General features: G+C 47.2%; 1 protein-coding gene across 1 annotated transcript in view; it reads right to left on the bottom strand.

The window, feature by feature from the left end:
* Positions 1-22566, bottom strand: part of SND1 (staphylococcal nuclease and tudor domain containing 1) — a 413481-nt gene that overhangs the window by 75844 nt on the left and 315071 nt on the right. The window lies entirely within an intron of this gene.

Consider the following 22566-nt stretch of genomic DNA (forward strand, 5'->3'; position numbering starts at 1 on the left):
AGGGCAGGAGAGGGATGGGAGTGGCAGACGTCGCTGGATAAGGCTGTGGCCATCTGCACTACTGTGAATCAAGGTTGGCTCAGACAGAAGGCGCGAGGGAGGAGGTGCAGCTGCTGATGGCTCAGACAGCTTGGACCTGTCCAGGCAAACAAGCCGCTCAAGTGCAAGAACAGCCAGCCAAGTAGGCAGAGCACGAATAAGGACTTAAAGCTTGAAATATCTGACAAGATATGGAGGGAGGGTAGGAAGCTGTCTGGGATTTCAACTGGTGTCTGGTCTTGCTTCTCACGGCTAAGGCAGACTCTTCTACCGAAGGACGGGATGTGATATTTGGAAGCCAATGGGCAAGCTACTGTTTGGGCTAAAATCACAGAAGTAATATTCCTCTTAAATTGCAAAGACAGTTCTGGACTATTCTCCCTCACTAATGCCCTCTAAAACAAAATCAAACCATTGTCCCCAGATCATCTCTCTCTGCGTTAGTTACCTGCCCAAGGTTAAGAACAGTGGGCTCTGTGAGAGAGTATGTGTGTGGGTGAGGGCGGGGGGCACAACCACATGGCATCATCAATCGCACAGTCTGGGAAGGGTGTCTCAGAACCAGTCAAGGAAGGTGACGTGCGGTGTGCAGGAGAGGCAAGTACATGCTCTCCTCTTCCACCTTCCAGGGCAGTGGTGGTGGGGAGGGCAAGGCCAGTGGTGGAAGGTTCAAGTGCTATTATAGCTCCTTCTAGTGAAGACTCTGAGACAATGGTTCTCGGTCCCAAGTATATGTTGCCAGCACTGGGAAGCCGTTAGAAAATACCAATGTTCAGACTCTAGATCAAATATGGCAGTATCTCTAGGGATGGTGATAGGATTTCAGTATTTTAAAAATGTAGCCAGGTGATTCAAGGGCAGGTTCAGGGTTAGAACCTCTGTTTTGAGTCTAGAGGGAGCAGGGAAAGACTCAGGGGTCACGCTGGTTTCTGACAAGGAGGACAGTCATGTCACTAACAACAGAAGTGCTTCTTGTACCTGGTTCTGTGTCCCTGAGGGTTCTGTGTCCCTGAGGGTTCACTGAGCTCCAGGAGGAGTCCCTTCTGGGAGAGCTGGCCAAGTATCAATTGAATGACTGCCCTGGAAAAAAAACAAAGGGAAACCCTCCTACAAACATGTCACCCTCCTCAGAGCCCCAGGTGAGGAGGGGGAGGAGACAGACTGCTCAGAGGCCCATGAATATCAGAGGGGGAGGGGACAGACTGCTCAGGGGCCCATGAATATCAAAGGGGAGACACCAAGGCACAGGGAGACCACCATTTATTCCAAAGGAAAGTGGAAAGAGAACCAAATAGCGCGTTTCTCTCTAGCCATTACCAGCTAGAAACCCTTCCTCATCCCACAGGCTGCTGCTCTACAAGCTAACTCAGGCAAGGCGGGCAGAGTTCAGGCCCATAAGCCCAAATGAATGAGAAACTACTTTTTAAAATGCCAGGGTTCTGACCCTTAGCCTAGTGGCATTCCCTGCCACAGCCCTGCTTCAGCTCACTTCCTCATCTATATGCCTGTTTAGAGCAAGTACAGCGACTGGCACAGTGCCAGGGGTTGGGGAACAATGGAGATGAAAGACTTGGTTCTTGCCCTTGAGGAGTTCCTACAGTGGGGAAAACAGCAAGATGGATAGCCTAAGGGTGGCAAGAGGAGAGAGATGTACTAGGCAGCAGAAGAGAGTCAGGAAAGCTTCTGTCTCCTCCCATTCGAACAGTCCAGTGAAGGCCACAAAGCCCCGAGTTTCCCATTTTAGTGACTCTGAGGCTACTTGTTCCTCTGAGCAGGCAGAGGAAGAAACAGCCCATCTGAATTCTGGATGTAGGCACCGGACAGTGGTAGGACTCATAGTGATTCAGAACCGGGGAAAGACGGATGCTCTGGGCCTTCCTACAGAGAGGCAGGGGTGACTTCTACACCTTTCTCAAGCTGGCATTTGCTCAAAGAACTGTTCTAAGTCTTCCCCAGGGAATGGGAAGGACACCCATGCACTCAGTAAATTCTACTGGTAGCAAAGCTTTGGGCTGGTGAGTGACCTCGGGCAGTTTGTAGCTTTCCCTTATGCTCCAGCTTCCCTTAGCAATACACCAACTTGCTGAAAGGTATACATCACAAAGCCCACTGAAGGAAGAGGAGATATTCTGCTCATGAGTGGAGAGGTGTTAAGTCCGGGTCCCAAGCCAGGCTGTGGTATTTAAATGTAGCATGGGGGGCACCTGGGTGGCTCAGTCTCTGTCTTCAGCTCAGGTCATGATCTCAGGTCCTGGGACGGAGCCCCACATCAGGCTCTCTGCTCAGCAGGGGGCCTGCTCCCCACCCCCTACCTGCCTCTCTGCCTACTTGTGATCTCTGTCAAATAAAATCTTTAAAAATATTTTTTAAAAAGTAGCATGGAAGCTTCCAGCCACAACTCCAGAGTACCCTTTAGTTGGGTTGCAGCAAGCTTCTGTTTATCCCACCCGCGGAGCAGCCACAGCAAAACAGTGCTTGGGAGTTGAGGCAGGTGCTGAGGACACAGAAGAGCCCTGACACACTTGCACAGAGAACCAAGAGCATGTGGACTCCTGGGAAGGACAGGGAGGTGCAATTTCAGCCCCCTCTCCCCTCACTGTGGCTTCAGCAGAATCCCACTAGGTAAAGTGCTGAACATTGAGGAAGTCAGGATGCTCCTGTGCGGGTGTTACCATGCAGTGGTCTTTTCTGGCCCTGGCATGGCAAGAGAGGTCCTTATGGTGGTATGCAGGAGTGCTAGCAAGTGACAAGGCAGGTAAAGCCCAAAGCACAAAAGCTTATGGGGCTGGGTGATACTGAGGTCACTCAGACCAGACAAAGCTGCCTCACTGTCCACTCTGAATTCTGATTCTAGGTGTCATTTGTTCTTTGTGCCCACGTTGTTCTTCACTGCCTCAAGAGCCTACGGTCCAGATTACTTACAGGAACTTATCCTGAAAGGTCACTCTTAGGTTACACAAAGCCCCAAGTCAGAACTGATCTAGGGTGTGGGGATCCAAATTAATCTTCTAAACCACCGGTTCTCCACCTTAGCTGAACACTGGAATCCCTTGGAGAGATTCTAAGCTTTTTTAAAAACATTTTTTATTACTAAGAAAACTTTTGAGAAAAATACGAAAACAATGTAACCAGAGCATAGTAAAGAACTTGCATATACTGACCATCCAGACTGAGTAAATTTTCAAAACAGGTCTGCTCCAGCTAGCCCCCTTTCTCTTTGCTCATATATTTTAAGGCATGTCCCAGACATGATGTCACCCCACCTTTCTATATTTCAGTATGCATCTCTAAAAAACACAGCCATTTTCTTACATAATCACAATGCCATTATCACACTGAATACAACCAACAAACTATTCCTTGGTTATCACCTCATGCCTAGGGAACATCAAAAGCTGGTGCCTGATGAAACCAGAATCTTCGAAGGGAGACCCAGGTATGAGTATCTGTCCTAAACTCCCCACGCTCCATGACTCCAGTGTGTAGGGTTGAGAACCACTGCTCCATCTACCCGGGATCCTGCTATTGGGGGTCTAATATGAGCTCTGTGAATATCCTTTTGCCCCCGATCACATGGTACAAAACAAAAAGGTCTGAGAGGTCTGAAGAGTTGTCCCCAGCCGCCCAGTGTGCTCGGAGGGCCCTCAGCACCTCACAACAGGCCAGCCAGTTCTATGCCTCCTCTGCTTCTAGCTCTTCTCCCTTCTGTACATGCTGCCTCTCTGGCCTCATAGCCCAGCAAATTCAAGAGCTGCGGCACCCAGGCTCAGACAGGATTAATTTGGCCCGTGCTGAGGGCTATGCCAAAGCTTCCTGGGCGTTGGCACTAGGGTTTGGGACTACAGCCTTCCGTTTTAACTATTTATAGTATTTCAAAACTCACTAAACAGAACACGCAGCAGATACAACCAGGCTTAAGCACTGCAGCTAAGACCGCCCTGACCAATGGCGCCCGCTCACAGCCCATCGGCTAGAGACACGGCAGTTGTGCAGAGCTGGTGGCTCCCCAGGGGCTCTGGGTGGGTGGGGACAACCCCTGGAGCAGGGATCAGTGACTGCTGGGTAGAGGGAAGCTCGCGCACAGCCAGCCGGCCAAGAGGGGTGACCCCTCTTGCCTTATGGCCCTAGTGTCCAAGCCAAGAAACCTCTTGCCTTCTTTCCACGGCTGCCTCTGAGGGTGCCTCACAGTCACTGCAAGCTGTCTAGGACTCCTCAAGGTCCACGTGAGTGCGAGGAGCACCAGAGGCGATCACGCCACCCAGTCTGGCTCTGGGCGTGTCCATGCTGTCAGCCCACTTCCCATCTTGAGCGGGCGCTAACTAGACACAGGTAGGGGTCTGGGCAGACTCAGGGAAGGGGGGCTTGAAAGGTGGGCCTGACAGCTGAAGGGGGAGACTGAGTGAGGCATAGGACCTCATAGCAACTAGGGTGTCTGTCTCTGGCTGGATCTCTCTGCTAGGTCCTCTCGGGTCTAGAAGTCATTAATCTAGCATACTCATTTTTATGTGGGAAGATGAAGCCTTGGGAAGGTTAAGTGATTTTTTTTTTTTTTTTTTTTTTTTTATCAAGGTCACAGATTCAGTAAATAGAGGAGCCAGGACTTACACATGGGATTTTTTATTACAAGTTCAGTGCGTTTTTCTACTATACTATGTCATCCCAATGAACAGATCCACTCTAAGCATTCAGCGAGTGTTTAAAGGGCTACTGGGAAAGGTATTTTCAGTTTAGGTGCCCAAGGGACCAAGGAATGTCAGGTCAGAGTTCCCTGGACGACCTGGGAATTTTACAATCCCCTGGCTCCGCAGAATTCAAGGGTCAGACTCAGCACCTGATGAGACGTGGGGAGCCCCACAGATCTATGATCTTCATTAGCCAGAGATCCACAGCCATTCCCTTCTTTTCTGCCTGGGGGAGTGGGAAACGCCTGGTATTAGCATGACTGGGGGATGGAGAAAAGGGGGCAAGGATAAGGCCATACTGTCTGGTTTGATGCAGAAATTGACCTTTCTCATTTCTTGGCATTGTTATGACCCTTATGAAAGAATCTGGAAGCTTAAGTCAAAAGCATGCGAGGACTGGGTCAAACAAAGAAAAAAAAAAGCATTAAATATTCAGAGGTATGGGGGAAGGTACACACTGGTTTAGGAAGAAGAGTGCAATGCAAGCTGAACGTTTCTGGAGTGTTTACTGTAGGTGAAGACTGTCTAGAGTCCTGTGTTGTCCAATATGGTAGTCACTAGTCACGTGTGGCTATTAAAATTAAAATGTTATTAAAGATTCTGTGCCTCAGTTGCACTAACCACATTTCAAGGCTCAATATCTGTATGTGGCTGGTGGTTACCATACTGAACAATGGGGATAAAGAATACTTCCATCACTGCAGAGAGTCTGACTGGACAGGGCAGGTAGACTCTGGCTGTCCTCTCGCATTTCTTACTGGCCATAATGAGTTGTTTCTTAGCCCCTTTGGGAAAGAGTTGAACTTGGGGAAGCTAGTCCAGCAAACTTGCTAAACTTAGGAACTCAAAGAAGCTTAGAGCAACCGGGAACATGAATGCCCCAGTGTACTAGACTCTAACCCCTCTCCTCTCAGGGCCTTGTCTGCTTGTTCACAGCCATTCTGACCTTTGCATATTTTATTTCGTTTCTATTTTATGCTCTTTTAATTGATGTTTAATATAGCTTTACTCTGCGTGGTGTTCCAAGCCCCTCACTAGGGGGCCGCTCACAGGCAGAAGCACAATTAATAGCAATCCCCAGAAAATTATGCCCTGTATCGAAGTTGTCATTGTACCATATAAATGCTTATTATTACTATTGAATTCTCCAGCCCTGACACCTCCCTGTGTTTACTAGGTAGCAGATAAACCTCTGTGTTTGTGCCTTCCCTACTCTACCACACCATCAGGACTAAATATAGCCCTTGTGTGTATGTTTAGCTCCATTTAGCTGTGCTTTGGAAAAGGGGGGAAAAAATCAGAGTTAATAAAATTAAATTGCCAGAAAATGTGATCTGTTCCTCCACAACCTGACAAGCCCTTGAAAGACACACAGACATCACTGCTAATGAGATGGGTAACCAGCCTCAGCTATAAGGTGGGGACAAGGCCCAGAGCCTGCTGGGTTTTTGGCATGGTTTTTGGATCTGCCTCCTCTGAGAGAACAGAGGGAGCAGGCCCAAGAGTGCAGCACGTGGGGAGCAAGGGGTGACACCTTGGGTGTGGCCTGGGAGAAAGTGACCAGAAAAGTGCCTGAGCTGGAGTCCTACCCACGGAGCCAGAGGGCAATACATTTCACTCCTGCCCTGCAACTCTCTCAGTTTGGTGGTGGTGGGAGATAAATAAAAAAGCAAACAGTGCAAGCCTCCCTACTACCCCAAAAGGAAAAACAAAGCCCCTTATTTTAAAACGGTTTAGTACCTCTTGGTTTCTTTTGGGCATTTTTGAAGCTTAGCTTTTGGCATGGAAAGATAACAGCTTTTCTATGATCACTAATCAGGAAAAGCAAATGGAAAATTCCAGGCTTGTGAGACACCTGTACTCCTCCCTTTCTGGCATGCCTTCTCAGCCTGTGTGCATTCTCTCTGCACCCCTGTCCAGTTAAGAGTCTTCTTTACGGAATGCTGAGGCTCCAGATGACTTCCTCCTCTGACTTAGCCTCATGTCCTTTTCTTACTAAAAGAATGCAATTTAGAGAATGCACATGTTCACATCTTCTGTCCACCTCTCCCATGTACGCCCCGCTCCCTTGTCTGTGCCACTGGCATTCTTCCGCTATTATCTGCACTGCCAGGGCATGTGAACAGGTAGCTGTCTGGGAGGCAGGTGAGGGAGCAGGTCAGATCAATACAACGGGAATGTGGACAAGTTAGCTCTCCCATGCATGGCTACATGAGTGTGTCCCATGGATTAACTTCCTTATGCCTCGGTTTCTCAAACACCGTGAACTGCTTTGATTAGACTGTATCAGCTCCGAGTCCCGACAGCTCTCAAATGCTCTCATTCAGTATTCTGAAGGCTGTAGACTCAAGTCCTTGGAAACTGAATGGGTCATTTTACTTCTATTTATAATCCATTTTTAATTTTTGCACTCAGTGCTCTATGGAGAAATGTAGATTCTAAATTCTTCTATCCAACAAAGGAGAAGCTCTATTTTAGGCTGTTTGACAGGCAAATATTTCTAACTACATTGAGTTTCCCGTATTATATTTGCTTTGCTTTCTTCCGTCTTTGCCTACAAAAGTAGTTTCTGAAAAGCCATACATGCTTTCTGTGCTGAGGCATAGCAGAAATGATGCTGCCTTGGCTGAAGGAAGAAGATGGAGCTGATCTCGGGCCCCAGTGGGGCAGGACTGTTTGCCATCTGCTGCACTAGTTGCCTCATCTCCAAATCAGGCCTGGTTTGTAGTTTGCTGCAAATATTAGGAGCTGAGCCACTAGCACTTCCCACCCATGGCAAACCTTGAACCCTTTATACTCAGGCTGCTAGGACAACCCGAAAGCAGGGGGCCACTTTCTATCTTGGGAGAAAAACATATGCGTTATATGGAAATAGATTTTTCTTCTCCCTTCCTTTCCCTACTCTCAGCCATTTTGAATGCTTTAGACAGAAAGGGAGGAAGGCCTGTCCAACCAAGCTGAGGAAGGTGATGGAATTGTCAGAGAGTTCCCCTGCCCCATCGACACAGGCCAGAATGGTTTATTAATGATCCATGGGAAAAGAACAATCGTCCTGCTGGCAGCTTCACATGTAATTAAGCAGCTTCACAGAGAGCTGGCTGCCTTCTCCAGGTCTGGCATCTGCAGACTGCAGAGCTACCTGACACAGTGATACCGTGTTTCTAGTGAAATCTTCCTACTGGGAAAGGGGTGTCCAAAATAGTGACCTAAACCCACTGGACACTGAGGAAACATGAGTGTGATGGCAGTGCTCTTCTGGAAGCCTGGCTGTGTGTACTTGGGCTGACACAAAAGACTGTAAGCTCCCTGACGGCAACACCGCAGTCCCGCTGGTCACCATTCTCTGCCCATGCAGGTAAGTAGCTCCCTCTGCTGGGTAGAGGTCATGGCGCAGGGTAAGCTTCTGAGTGGCCCCCCAAGTACTTTCCCCTCAGCCAACACTCTCCCCACAGGAGTTTCTGGGAATTGGTTCACGCTGTGCAAGGCAGCAGACTCCACCTCCCTCTGGCCCTCTGCAGCGCTGAACAAAGGACTTTGCTGGGTGCGGTGGGCAACAGTTGCTTCTGTGTCTATATGTGTTAGAGAACCAACAGAATTCAAACTACAGTACATCAAGAGAAAAGCAGCGAAGTTAACCATGTTTTGCCTTTGTAGTCAGTGAGAACTTCCCTTTTAAGAGCCCTGGGATTCAAAGACCCCTGGTCATCGCACCAGGTGAGTGAAGCAGTAAGTACTTGGCATTTGAGATGCAGTTTTCAAAGTGAGCTCTTCAGTGCATGGCGCCGGAAATGTCCTGGGCTGTGGGTGTTCACCTTTCCCAACGGAGAATCAGAGGGTATTTCATGAGGGGCAACAAAACAACACACAGACGTACACGCCCTTCCTGTACTTGTTTTTAGAGTTGAGAAAGCAGTGGATAGATGCAGTCTCCATTCTCCACCCACTGGTAGCTACAGACCCCTCCTAAGCGCCCTTCCTTACCGTCTGACTCAAGCTTGACCCTCGGCACCCCACCTTCCTCCAGGGTGAGCCCACGTGACTACCTGACGTCTCAGAAGGAATGACAAAAGTCTGTGTGGGCCGCAAAACCAGAGCTGGTTTACAGGTGCCACGGACTTTTCAGTCCCCACACGCAGTTTACATTCTGTGGGATCACAAAGGAAGGCTGTGCCCTTTGGGACAATGGGAGCAGAAGTGCTGGGTGAGGCGGCGATGTCCGCTCACTGAGCCATGCAGCCTCCTCCTGGGAGTACCGCCCATGCGGTGAACCCCTCAGATGAAGCCTCAGATGAAGCGGAGTTGGACAACAGGCTCCACAGTCATTTCCTTGCTCATTACCTGCAGCCGCCTTCCTCACTCAGCGCTTATTATAGGAGCCAAACCCAGCAGTTCTCTCATTCCTATTAATGCGGCCTAGACACAGGCATAACCTCTGCTGCAGCTCAGCCATGAGCAGGCAGGGAGAGGTCACTGGTGGCCTGGGAGGAGATGGATAGCTCCTGATGAATGAGTTGGTACTGCCTGCCATTTTTACTTGCCATCACTTTAATCAATAAGGGAAAAGGTGAATTGCTATTGATCTCTTCAACACCTCTCGACGATACTGTACAAATTACAGAAACACAAGGCGGAGGGTGAAAGCATCAGAGAGGAAGGACAGATGAAAGAAGTCGGGGCAGGGTGAGAACGTGGCATCTTCCCAGGGCTGGTCTCCGTGTCGCTGGGTGTCAGGCACACTTTGGTGCCCGTGTGAATGTGTCAGGGAGAGCCCGTCCTCATGCCCGGAAGAGCTGGCCGTGGAGAGTCGTCTCAGGGCCTCCCTCTGCACTTCATAGGCTTGCCAGGCATCAGGGCGTGGGAAACCATATGGCTCCCCTTGATGCCAGGCTGGAAGTCTGTATGCGGAGAGGCGCTATGGGTCCCAAGCCCTCATGAATTCTTAAAGGTGTCATACTTGAGTGGTGTCTAGCTGGGCTATCTCAACAACTCATATAATCCTGGAGGAGAAAACACGAATCAAAAGCTTCCAGGGCAAACTCCAGCTTTGGCACACCGATCCCGAGCCTTGGGTCAACAGCCCAAAAAAGCTAGACAGAAAGCTAATAAAGTAGAACTGCCTTGTAACATACTTGATAAAGATATAACTTGGTATGTCTTGTAACATACTTGATAAAGATCATGGCTCCTGGGGCTCAAGCCTATTCTTTAAAACACCCTGGGCTGAGAGACACATCATAAAGATCAGAGGTCGAGGGTGGGTCAAAATGTGAGAGGTCTGATCTGAATCCTGGGACAAAGACTGCTCACAGACCGGCAAGATGACACATCTCGGGGTTTAGCATCACAGGTCCATCCCCTATCTCATCAACCAGGTCTAATTATTCAGATGTAGGTGAGAAAGTAAAAAACAAAGCAACCACAGGTCCCTGTCCAGGTCACACAGCGACCTCAGCCTGTGTGTGGTTATTTGCCTTCTACGTGAGTGGGAAGAACTAGGGCTCCTTGGCACCATGCCTTAATCGCCGCCTTTTAGCTCTCTCCAGGCAGAACAGGGCCAAGTGCTCCCATTTTGCAGATGGTGAAACCAAGCAGACAGTCACATATCCAATATGAAAGAGAACCCAACCTTTAAAACCCAAGTGTGAAAAGGGCAAGAGCCCTTCAGGATGCTCTTGGCACTTTTGCTTAAATGATTCTCCAGAGACAATGACTCAGGGTGTAATTGTGTAATTCTGAAATCAGTGACAACACAGTTCGCCAGTCCCCCCACCTCCCTCCCACAGATACCTGAAGGGCCAAAACATAGAGCAAAATGAAATGCAAGTTACAAAGCTGCTGATGTGGTTAGAGTGGAAGTGCTGATATTAGAAGGAGGAAGTGGTTAAGTGCACCCTGGGTGTTTGGAAATGGCCACGTCTGCAGCCCTGTAAGCTGATGAAGGATGAGCTCTGGCTGTCTCTGCCGGGCAGAGAGAGAGAGTGGCCCTACACTCAGGAGGTGGGAGCATGGCTCTGAGAGGGCACAAAGATAAGAAACACTATTTAGCAAACACCAGTACCCTCCTACAAGGAATCTTCCAATTCCGAAAGTGACCCTATTCTAAAATTACCACGTGGCAAGTGGCCAGGCCAAAAATCCATATCCAATCAGTGGTAATGGACTATTTGTTGCATTTCCTCATATAGGGTTGCAGCACTGCTATAAAAATCTTGGGTCAGTAGTTTTAGATTTATTTAACCGGAGAGGTACCAGCATCCTCGCACTGCTAGCACTGGAAAAACCGGGGAAGAGAAGCAGCTTATGCAGGCTGCTGGTAGTGGTGGAGGGACCTGTTGGGTTTTACTTGCATAATCTTCCTCTTCTAGCTATACATTCAATGCCAAGACCCTCTTCTGGTACCATTAGATAGGATTCCGCTGTATCGAGAGAAGGCAAAGGGAGAAAAGGGAGGCATTATGCTAACCTGGAAGGAAAAATGGCACAGTGAAGCTGTTTTCAATTCAACTTTTTATTCCTGGCTCAGTAGATGGCCTTTGTTCTTGCTGCAGTGACTGTCCCAAAGGATTCGTCTTGGGTCCTTTTCTCGTCCCTTTCAATCCTGATTAACACCTAGATCCTTCTTTAGAGCTTGTGCCTGGTACTCCACTATGCTCCAACCCTCCCATTTAATACAGATCAGAGACACACCTATGGCGATCTTAGATGGTGTGGCCATGGTAAGGTGGTATGGGGACAAAAAAGAGCAAATGCTATTCCATCAGAGGATAAGGAAGCCCAGGCCAGCTAGGATCCTGTACCCCTCATTTTCAAGTCACAGTGACACCAGGAAATGACCAAGGTCAGAAGTCCCATGTAAATGGAAAGAAAGCAGAGAGAGCCCTGAGTATTGGCAGATTGTCCTCTGAATACTTGTAGCAGTTCAACCACATGGCAAAGATACTCAGGCCATTATTTCTCAGATGTCTATGAGGCATCTGTAGACTACGGGCTTTGGAGATGGCTGGCCTGATCTGTCCATAGTCAAGTCTAGAAGAGGCTCTGTGCACAGGTTAGGACTCTGGCATCACCTCCAGACCTTTACTTTTCCACTGAATGTGACACTGCCTAAAAAGAAGAGATTCTAAGGTGGAGGACCATGCAGAAGCAGAGGCAAAACAGACCCTGTTTCGCTAGCCTTTCTTCAGAGAAAAATGACTGGCTAACCCTTGAAGGTACTTAGACAGTCTTTTGAGGACTCAGAAGTCTAAGTGCCAAATCCACTCAACGGGCAGTAGCTCCTAGGAAGCCCTGCTTGGAGAAGATTCTGAGCCCTAAACCAAAGCAATACTGTGTGACTGGAAAGGTCTGCCGTGGACACTAGATTGGGGAGCGGGGTAGGGAGCAAGCACCCTTGCCATCACTGGCCTAAACAGACAGGACTGGCATGTAACGAGCACTGATGAGGACTAACCATTGTTCTTTGTTGATTCTAATATGAATGCTGCTCCCCACACACATGCCCATGCCTAGCCTGCCTCCCTACTCTGGGTGTCATGGTTTGTCCACAGTGAAGCTCTAGTCCTAGATTTTAGCTCAACTCTGAGAGGAGAATTTTCATTCATAATAAAAATAATGACACAAGCTGTTCGCCAAGTGTTTAATACTTACTTACCAGGGCACCAGTCCTGGGAATTTTACCTAGTTACACGATCTCCACACCAACCCTAGAGAGAAGGTGCCTTTGCTGTGGGCGAGGGAGTAAAGTTAGCAGCACCGCTGTACTGTGCAACCTTAGGAGCACCATTCTACTAAATTCTATTATGCACTGAGACTGCTCGGGATTAGAGAAACTAAGGATCATGTCCAAGGTCATTTAGTAAAGGGTGAAGCTGGAACAAGAACACAGGTCTGACTCTGCACACATTACTAACAGAGTTTTAAGTGATCAGGAGGGGGGAAAATGTTCCTAAACGTTCTGGACATGGGTCTGAGGATGAACTTACCCTTCCTGAATAAGTGACACGTGTTGTTCAGACCAGGTTAGGGTATCTGCTGTTAATTCTCAAGCCTGCTCATAATCTTATTTCATGCACCACAGCATTTCATAACAGACCACTGGTCACTTTCATTTCCAAAATCCATTTAAGTTCAGCTGACCAGAAACTGTCACAGGTGGAGTGGCAAGTGGGAAGTTCATCAATAAAGCCAGATTTTGAACACAGAGGATCTTGTCTAGTCCTTGGCAACAGACACAAGGAGTGGGCATGCTCATGGCAAGAAGAGGGCGGGGTTACGGCTGGCTCATCCACTAGAACAGTCACTACTGTGTCCTTGGAGGAGTCATATGTGAAACACCAGAATGTTCGTATTACCTGAAGAGCAAATGAAATGTACAGTCTGCATACTCATTGCTGGCAGCTCTGGCAGCCCTGCTACTGTATATTAAGGGCTGTGTTCTAAAAAGATATCAGTTGAATTATGTAATTTCAAGGAGAAGATATTAACACTCAGGCACCGGGTGTGTCTGGGAATGGTTAGGACGAACTAAAAAGGGAGCTATGATGCCTGAAGAACCCCAAACACGCCAGCATGAAAGCTCACGCTCAAATCTACATGGTGTGCTGGCCAGGGTGCTGGGGTCCTGTGTGAAGCTCTTCTGGAAACAAGAGAATGGGGCAAGTCTGCACGAGGTCATCTTAAGTGTGGAAAGTAAGTATGATCTGCCAGTAAGAAGATATGAAATAAAGAACTATTTTCCAAGTTAGGCTCCCAGAAGTAAATGGACAGATTTCATAAATAAGGGATTTCATCTAAAAAAAATTTGGAGCTGCTTTTCTATTATATTATTATACTAAGGATATTAGCTTCCTTTTTTCTTTTTTCCTTTTTCTTTCTTAAAGAGAACTCTTACCAAAGCTCAAGAAGCAGTGAATATTCAGAATGACTGAAGAGATAAGACAAACCAGGAATTATTGTTAGGGGCATCTGATTCAACTAAATTAAAATAAATGGCACCCAGCTCTCCTAGCACAATCCTTACCTATGAGGAGTCCAGAACTCTCCTACCTCCTGACAGAATTTTTCCATTCGTTCTGGGTCATAGGCTCTACCTAGCTATACAGAAGGTAGACCAGGATGTGCCTGGCAATAGCCGTTGTCCACAGGGATGGCTCATAAAGAAATTGATGTCAGACAGGCAGATAATACTGAATATCATAGGTGGCAGGAGTTCTGCTCAGCAAAGCTCTGTCTGAAGGCTCTTCATGACCTTGTGTTTGTAATGATAATCTTGTGGTGAACCAATACATGTAATCTCCAATGGCAATCAGTACCCAGTTTACCCATTTCCAGGCTTCATTTTTTTTTTTTTAAGAATTTATTTATATGTCAGAGAGAGAGTGTGTGTGTGTGTGTGAGCACAAGCAGGGGGAGTGGCAGGCAGAGGGAGAAGCAGGCGCCCTGCTGAACAAGTCCCGAAGTGGGACTTGATCCCAGAGTCCTGGGATCATGACCTGGGCTGAAGACAGATGCTTAACCGACTGAGCTGCTCAGGTGTCCCTCCACACTTCAATTTAGATGAGGTTTAAATCAAGTATTATGAACCAATCTAGCAGAAAGACACAAGAGGAAGTCATGCTTGAGCCTTCTGCATCTTTACTCTCTGACTGATGTGGGTCAGAAGTAAAGGTGGAGAGGAAAAATCAGTCCAGGGACCCACTTCGGCATTGCAAAGGAACCTGCTTATGGAGGAAACATTTGTCAGGTCTAAGGGCTATACTTCCTACTTCCTTTTCCCTAGGAGGAACAAAGTGAACTGGCAGAGGAAACGTCAGAGTCTTTTAAGGAAGAGTTTACAGTAGTAAGGACCAATTCCTCAGGGAAAGGAAGAATCCCTCTGACGAAAAGGATTTCTTCCCTGAGTCAATTATATCCTTGAGACCTTCCCTACATGTCCCCAAGGAGGCCAAATCTCTTGTGGCCCTAAACCTTGTTTTGTCTTGTTCTGTCCCCAGTCCCAACAGCCAGGCTGGGATGTGAACACTAGTCTCGGGAGGGCAGTGAGGCCTATCAAACTTTACCAGTCAGCCTGTATGACATGATTACAGGTAATAGGATCTTGGCCAAGCCAATGAAAAATTAGGCCCTGCAGCTATTTCAGAAGAATGGATGCAATTCTATGCTTGACTGGCTATGAAAGTTCCAAGCAGAAGAATAGGGAAACAGACAACAGCCGAGCTGAGCCAGCAGCTTTGCAGAGAGGAATCCCACTGGAGCCAGCACACTACTGGCACCCATCAGCACATGCTGCTGAGCTAGCCTGGGGAAGGCTACTGGTGACCGGCTGCCTGGGAGTGTAAAAGCTGAGAGGGGAGACCCAAGCAGCCTGGGGATGGGAAAAACAGGGCGACATGACAATACCCTCCATTCTTCACTTATACCTCACCTCCTCTCATTGGGATGCCATTTTCACTTAGGGGCCAGAATGGGAATTGAGGGCCTTCCTTCCAGCTTTTAGAGATACCTGGCAAGGGCCAAGAACCCAGAAATGAAGGGGCTTTAAGTAGGGAGGTAACAGCCTAGTGTTCACAGGGGGGTTATAGCCTATCACTGAACAAGAACTGGTTGACTTGAACTTCAAAATAAACCCTTCACCTCACTTAATAGTTTGACCCACAAAAGCAAAGGGTGGGAAATATACCAGGGAGGAAAAGAGATGATTAGCCTACTGGGAATATGATGAAGGGACATTAATGATTTCTATTTGAACACTGCAAGTTTTTCAAAACACTCATATATCATGATCTCATTACCTTTAAGAATCTTGGCTAGAAATCTAGGGTCCCAAAGTAAGAATAGAGTCAGGTCTTGGTAATGTACTTTTTCAAAGAGAAGCTCCTGAGTTAGTGGCTGTGTGTCTGGCCTCAAGACTCCAGTCTTCCTCCCTGGCCCACAAATGCTGAGCTCAAAGACTTTCCCAAAGAACTACAAAGGACAACAAAAGAGCAGTCCTTTTCCCCCATCTCTAGAGTTTGGTCACAGGGAACCAAGCAGTAGATTTAATGAATGTCCATCTATTAAGTATCACCTATACACTAGGCAAAGTACAAAGAACACAAGGACAAAAGTATGGATCCTGTCCTTGAGAAGCTTACAGTCTGGACACATAAATCCCTGTAAAATCACTGGTCAGTGCATGACAGATGTGTGCGAAGGAGGCTAAGGGGACAAAAGGAAGGGCATCTCAACCAGTCTGGGAGATCAAGAAAAACCTTTCCTGAAAAGGTGTATCCTGGAAGGATAGGTAGGAATAAGAAAGCAAAAAAGGGAGATGGTTGGTATACTGGGGGGAAGTGTGGGTTGATCTAAAGAGTGGGAGAGATGAAATGGAATGGTAAATATGGGGAACTGTGAGAATAAGGTCAGTGAAATGAGCAGTGGTAAGACAAGAAGTTGGAGAGATAATCAAGGATATATGTAAACTAAGGAGATCAGACTTTATCCTAGAGGCAATGGGGAGTTATGTATTTCCAAATGGATGCACTTACTAGGTATGTCTTTTAAGAAAGATGAGAAATAGGAATATGGATATATGTGATCAACCTGAAATGGAGCAAGACAGGTCAGAGAGGAATCATTATTTTTTTTTTTAAGATTTTATTTATTTATCAGAGAGGGGGTGGGGGGAGAGAGCAAGCACAGGCAGACAGAATGGCAGGCAGAGGCAGAGGGAGAAGCAGGCTCCCCGCCTAGCAAGGAGCCCGATGTGGGACTCGATCCCAGGATGCTGGGATCATGACCTGAGCCGAAGGCAGCTGCTTAACCAACCGAGCCACCCAGGCGTCCCGAGAGGAATCATTATTAAAACAAAACAAAACAAAACAAAACAAAGAGGGCGCTTGGGTGGCTCAGTTGGTTAAGCAACTGCCTTCAGCTCAGGTCATGATCCCGGAGTTCTGGGATCAAGTTCCGCATTGGGCTCCCAGCTCTGTGGGGAGTCTGCTTCTCCCTCTGACCATCTCCCTTCCCATGCTCTCTCTCACTCAAATAAATTAATTTTAAAGATCTTTAAAAAAAAGAAAAGAAAAAAGAAAGCCCACAAAAGTCAAACCAACAGATGAAGCCGGAATCAGGCAACTGAAAAATGTAAAAACTGTGACAAGAGAATACGTATTTTGGGAAGGTGTGGCCATTGCAAATCTCTTGGATCCTTCTGGAGTCTTGTGAGTTTCCAGAATCAGACTCAGTGGTTCTGTACTGGAGAGGAACCCTCAGTTTAATTGCTGGACCTTTAGGGACGTTCTTTTCAAATTAATTAGGTCCAGATATTTGAGGGTTGAAAAAGGACATAACACTGCTAAAAGAACGACCACATTCTAATAGAAATATTGGCAAAATCTGGGGAAGAGAAGGCACCTGATTTGGAGTGTAGATGTTTGGGTTTTGGTGTCTGCTTTACAACAAACTCTGTGAATAGAGGCAGGTCGCTGTGCATCTCAGCTTCCTGAACTGTGACACTGGAATAATACTTCTCATGTAGTTTTGCTTTGAGATTAAAATGAAAGATTGTATATGAAAACACTTTTACACTAGAAAATACTATATAAACGGAAAGCCTGATCACTATTAAGACAGGAGGTCCTGACCTGAGCCCCCTTCAAAGAAAATAGCCTTTAGGGAAAACAAACTGAAAGACCACTAGTGGAGGATGAACCCTCAAGAGTGTGTGGGGTGCTAAGAGGAAAGCTCTAACCTCCAACAGCCCTTAACACTTCCTAGAGTAAGAGGGTGGCTTAGAAAGGTGACCTTGTTGCATTCCCTTTTCCCTGGGCAGTGGCAGAGATAATCTAGAATAGGCTGTTCTTTGCAAATGACTGAAACGTTGGTAGACAGCTGGCTTGCCTTCCCAGCAGGTCATTATTCGTGGCTCAGTGAGGGTTATGGAACACGGGGACAATCTGAGAGCAGGGGTCTCGCCAATCTTATGGACACCAGGTTGCACTCACTCTTCTGGGTTTTCCCTGTGGCTTGAACTATCCTTATTACTTTCATCCAGGAATCTAACTTTGCTACTGTTTCTCCTCCTACGTGTCTCCCGGACAGAGACGGGACCTGCATGGGCAGTTGGGAACAGGAAGGGTGAGAGCATATGCCACAGCACTATGGGGAAATGTGGAGAAACAGTTTCAATGGTAAACTGCTTGGACCGTTTATCTTTCTCAGACAAGATGCAGCACACTTGGTGATAAAACCAAAAACCAAGAAACCATTTTTATTTTATTCTAAGGTTTCTTTCCCAAACATCTCCCCATAAATACACACCAGTATTCACTGCCAAGTCCATACTCCTCCGAAACGTAAATACACGTTCTTCAGACAGCAACAGTTGCTTGTGATCTTTTGTGCAGCTTTGGTTTAAAAAAAAAACAACAAAAAAAAAACAAAACCGGGGTCGTGGGAGCAAGGGGATCCAGGGCTTTTTGCCCTGCCTGCTGTGAGCTGCAGCAGGGGCTCCCCAGGGAGGCATCCCCCCTTTCGATGCCAGCAGGAGGAAGGGAAATAGGTCAGGGCAGCAGCCAGAGTTTTCAGCTTAGGCTGTCCAGCACAAGGACGTTTTCCAGGCAGCAGCAAAGGGTAATTTCTGAGATCTCAAGAGGACAAAAAGGTCACTTAGAAAGGTCTTTGAAATGATCACCAAACCTCCAACATCCTACCTCCTGCCCCGGGGAAATGTATCTCTTACAGCCTCGAACTGTGAAGAGGGGTAAACTGTGGCACTGATCTCTTTTCACGCCTTAGAGCCCCTTCTCTAGGAGTACATGGTTTGCTGACAGCGACCACAACGCCATGCAGGCAGCAGTGGGTCAGTGAGTGCGTGCTGGTGAGCTGGCCTTCTGGCAAGGTGTGAAGAGATCCCACGTGGACTGCTTTATTCACAGGAAGGGCCTCAAAAGGAAGAGGATGGCTTTGGATTGCCAGATCAATGTTTTAGAAAGGAATACCGAGGCGGGAAAGAGTCCGCCGGAACCACATGATAACTGAAGCTCAAAAACTGGGAGTTTGTACATTTAAGCCAGTTATCTACCCATTAGCTAACACTCACCACTACTTCTGGGAAGATGCTAGCAATGGGCACAGTTCCCCATCTGGGAAGCTACACCAGATCTTCCTGTCCTTGGCAATGCGGCACAGAACTGCCTGAAAGAGGCAGCTGTGTTGCGGGAGGGGGGCCCACAGCTCATGCCATCCAGTGGGACACAGCGCTCATATAGCTCACAATCCCAGCTACAGCAACGGACACAATGATCTCACTCTGCGTGGCCCAGAAGGAACCCAGCCTCAGAGGCAGAGGACATGAGAGCAAACTGTCACTTTCAGGGATGCAAGCTATTTAAACCAACCAACACAGACTGTTGTACTTACTGTACAAGGGACAGCAAACTTCTTGTGATAAAAAGATAGATAAATAAGTATTTTAGGTTCTGCAAGCCTTATGGCCTTTGTCGTCACTATTCAACTCCACTGTTAAGAGGATGAAAGCCGTAGACTACAGTACATAAAACAATTAGTGTTAGTGTTTCACTAAAACTTTATTCATGAACACTGGCAGTGGGCTGACTTGCCCACCCCTGTTACATCCTAACTGAGTCAGCCTGGGAAGAACTGTTGAGCTAACTGGATTTCCTTTAAGTAAAATTAAGTATGAAGTCCTTTCAGAGTTCCTTGGCTGCTTTGGCCTTCAAGGCCACAAAGAGTGAGGTAACAAGCTGGAGTCTAAACTGCTCTTTCTCTTGTCCTGGAGCAGCAAGGCCTGAACACCCAGACCCCTAACCTGGAACAGTCTTCCCAGACTCCTAGCTCAGGGAAAGGAACAAAAGACAACTGGAGTGCCTGGGTGGCTTGGTCAGTTAAGCGTCCACCTTCGGCTCAGGTCATGATCCCAGGGTCTTGGGATCGAGTCCTGCATCGGGCTCCTTGCTCAGCGGGGAGCCTGCTTCTCCCTCTGCCTCTGTCCTACCCCAACCCCACCTATGCTCATTCTCTCTTTCAAATAGATAAATTAAAATCTTAAATAAATAGAATAAATATCTTAAATATTATAAAAAATATTTATAAATAAATAAATAAAATCTTAAAATCTTAAATAAAACCTTAAAAAAAAAAAAAGACAATGGGAACCAATGGCTAAGGAGAAGGACCACATAGAAAAACAAAGAAAAAGAAAAAATACAATGAAAGGTGACAGGAAAGACAGGAAAACGGGGCTGAGTGGTGGCCAGGAAGGTCAGTAGTTCCGTGCTAACTGGTGACACTGTAAAACACACTGAAGGAAGGCAAGGCTATCAAGCCTCCAGATAATGGGGGCCATCCGAAATGTAAACAACAGACTTGTGAGACACTCCGGCAGCTTCCACAGGAGGCTATGGGATGGAAAGACTACACCTCTCTCTTTACCGAAACAAAGAAAAAGACAGGCAGCAATTTCTGCTCTGGCTACCCAAAGCCAAGAAAATGCACTTCATAAACAGGGAGTCAGGCTCCTGTACCCCCGCTTTGCATTTGCTCCCCAGCAGGGGAGCTGCCCTAAGGGCAGTGTCCATTATAGGCTCTCTCTCCCACACCACATCCTTTCCCAGTCAGCTTACTGGTTCATGTAGGTGAATCAAACCTGACGGAGGCACCACTGTGAAATCACAAAGGGGGCCCAGGACATGCTGTGAACTCACAGCATCAGTGTGCTTCTCCTTTCCCATGTGATACTCCAAGTTTCAAGTAACTGGGAAAAGTAGGCAGGGGACAGACAAATCCTCGTCAAAAGTAAGACACTAAAAAAGAAAAATTTAAAGGGGAGGGATGGGGGCACGGTCAAGGGCAATCACATCATCACAATACCTGATTACCTGAACTAAAAGCTGATTGTCAAGGAACAGGCACAAGGCACAAAAAACCTGCTCAACCAGGGCCATCACAGCAGCAGCTCCACCCCAGAAGTGCCCCCCCCCCCCCACCCCAGGGGCACAACAGAGTCGGCGGGAAGGTAAGAGGCTATGAGTCCACACTCAGGCATCCAGACAATCAGGCGGCGCTGTCTCCTAAGGGCAGGAGGCATCTCTGCATCCAGGAATGCCATTCTATCAGGCTCTTCCAGATCCCTGCTGGGGCAGAAGGAAGAAGACCAAGAGGAATGTTCTCCAGGACAATATATGGAATAAAAATATAGACTGAAGTTAAGTGAATAAACCTAGAATGAAACAAAAACTGCTTATCATTCCTACACTATTCAGAAAACAGTTTTCATATATATATATATATATATATATACATATATATATATATATATATATACACACACACATATACATATATAGAAGAGAAATGCCCAGGAGGACAGTCTAGAACCGATTCCTTTAGTAAAAACTTCCAAGTTATCCTGAGTTTAGGCCATACTCCTCTTTCCTGTGGATAAAGACCCTTCAAAGCAGTCAGGCCAGATAATCATATAAGCAGCTAAGAAAATGCAGAAAGTTTCTATATCAAGAGATCCCAGCTTTGGGCTCGGCAAGATTGTAGCACTACAACCAAGAAAGCTAAGCATCAAATCTGAATTAGACTAAGATCTGCAAACTCACTCACATGCCAGGGGCATCCAAGAAGATGGGGAAAAATTTATCTTTTTCCACAATCAAATATCAACAAACATACAGACAAGGGTAAGGTCAGACTAACTAAGAGAGTGAAAGAGCTTTGGGCCACTCCCTCCGTTTAGTGGTCAGTATTCTCTGACACCCTTGTGCCTTTGGGTACCATCAGCAGGCCAGAAACATGATCACGTAGAAAAGTGGCTGGGGAAACGAGAGTTGAAAAAGAAAGGGAAAGAAACTTTGGGAAATGTGAAAACAGCAGGGGAAGACGGCAGTGAGAAACGGGAGGGCAACAGAGAAGTGGCGTGTGGCATGGAAGCGATGAGAATGCTGCCGCCACAGCTCTCAGGCAACCCGGGAAAGCCTTTCCTCCCTCTGTCCAGACAGCAGCTGTTGCTGCTACCTCTGGGATGTCTTTAAGTCACAGACTCCGGAGGGACTCCCCTGCTTTTTCCAACCCAGAAGTGCTCTGTACTTCACTGAGGAAATTATAAAAAGGCCCACACTGAGAAATTATAAAAATATCTGCCCCTTCTACCTGATGACTGCGCCCCACACCGCAACAGTTACAACTGGAGTGTTTGGATTCTTAAAATACTTCTTCAGCAGGGGCTATCTTTAATTGATAAAGGTTTAAGCTACATTGTGCAGTTGCAGAATAGAGGGGTGGGAGGGGGCACCTTGGTGGCTCAGTTGGTGAAGCAACTGCCTTCAGCTCAGGCTGTGATTTCTGGGGTCCCAGGATCACATCCCACATCAGACTCCCCGCTCAGCACGGAGTCTGCTTCTCCCTCTTACCCTCTCCCCTCTCCTGCTTTCTGTATCTCTCACTCTCAAACAAATAAATAAAATCTTAAAAAACAAAAACAAAAACAAAATAGAGGGGTAGGGAAGTCACTTTGCATGCCAATACGGGGATTTCTTCTTCATGAACATGAACATCTCTTACCAAAACCAAAATAGGGGTCAATGTGAGACTGAAGAGATGACGAGGGGGCAAGCACTCGCATCCCCACCCCGCCGTACGGACGGCCGACAGAGCTGGTGCGATGCCCAGGAAGCTGCAGTTTGTTTTCGGGAACTGGAACCCACAGCTCCTGGACTAAGAATTCAGGACGTCTTTTGCCACACAACTTTCTTTCACAAAATGGGAAGGTAAGTGTTAAAGAAATCCCAAAGATGGCAACCAAAAGCAAATAGTACTGCTCAGCCAGCAACCAAAGAGG

This window comes from Mustela nigripes, chromosome 4 (genome assembly GCF_022355385.1).
Source record: "Mustela nigripes isolate SB6536 chromosome 4, MUSNIG.SB6536, whole genome shotgun sequence".
Lineage (NCBI taxonomy): Eukaryota > Metazoa > Chordata > Mammalia > Carnivora > Mustelidae > Mustela > Mustela nigripes.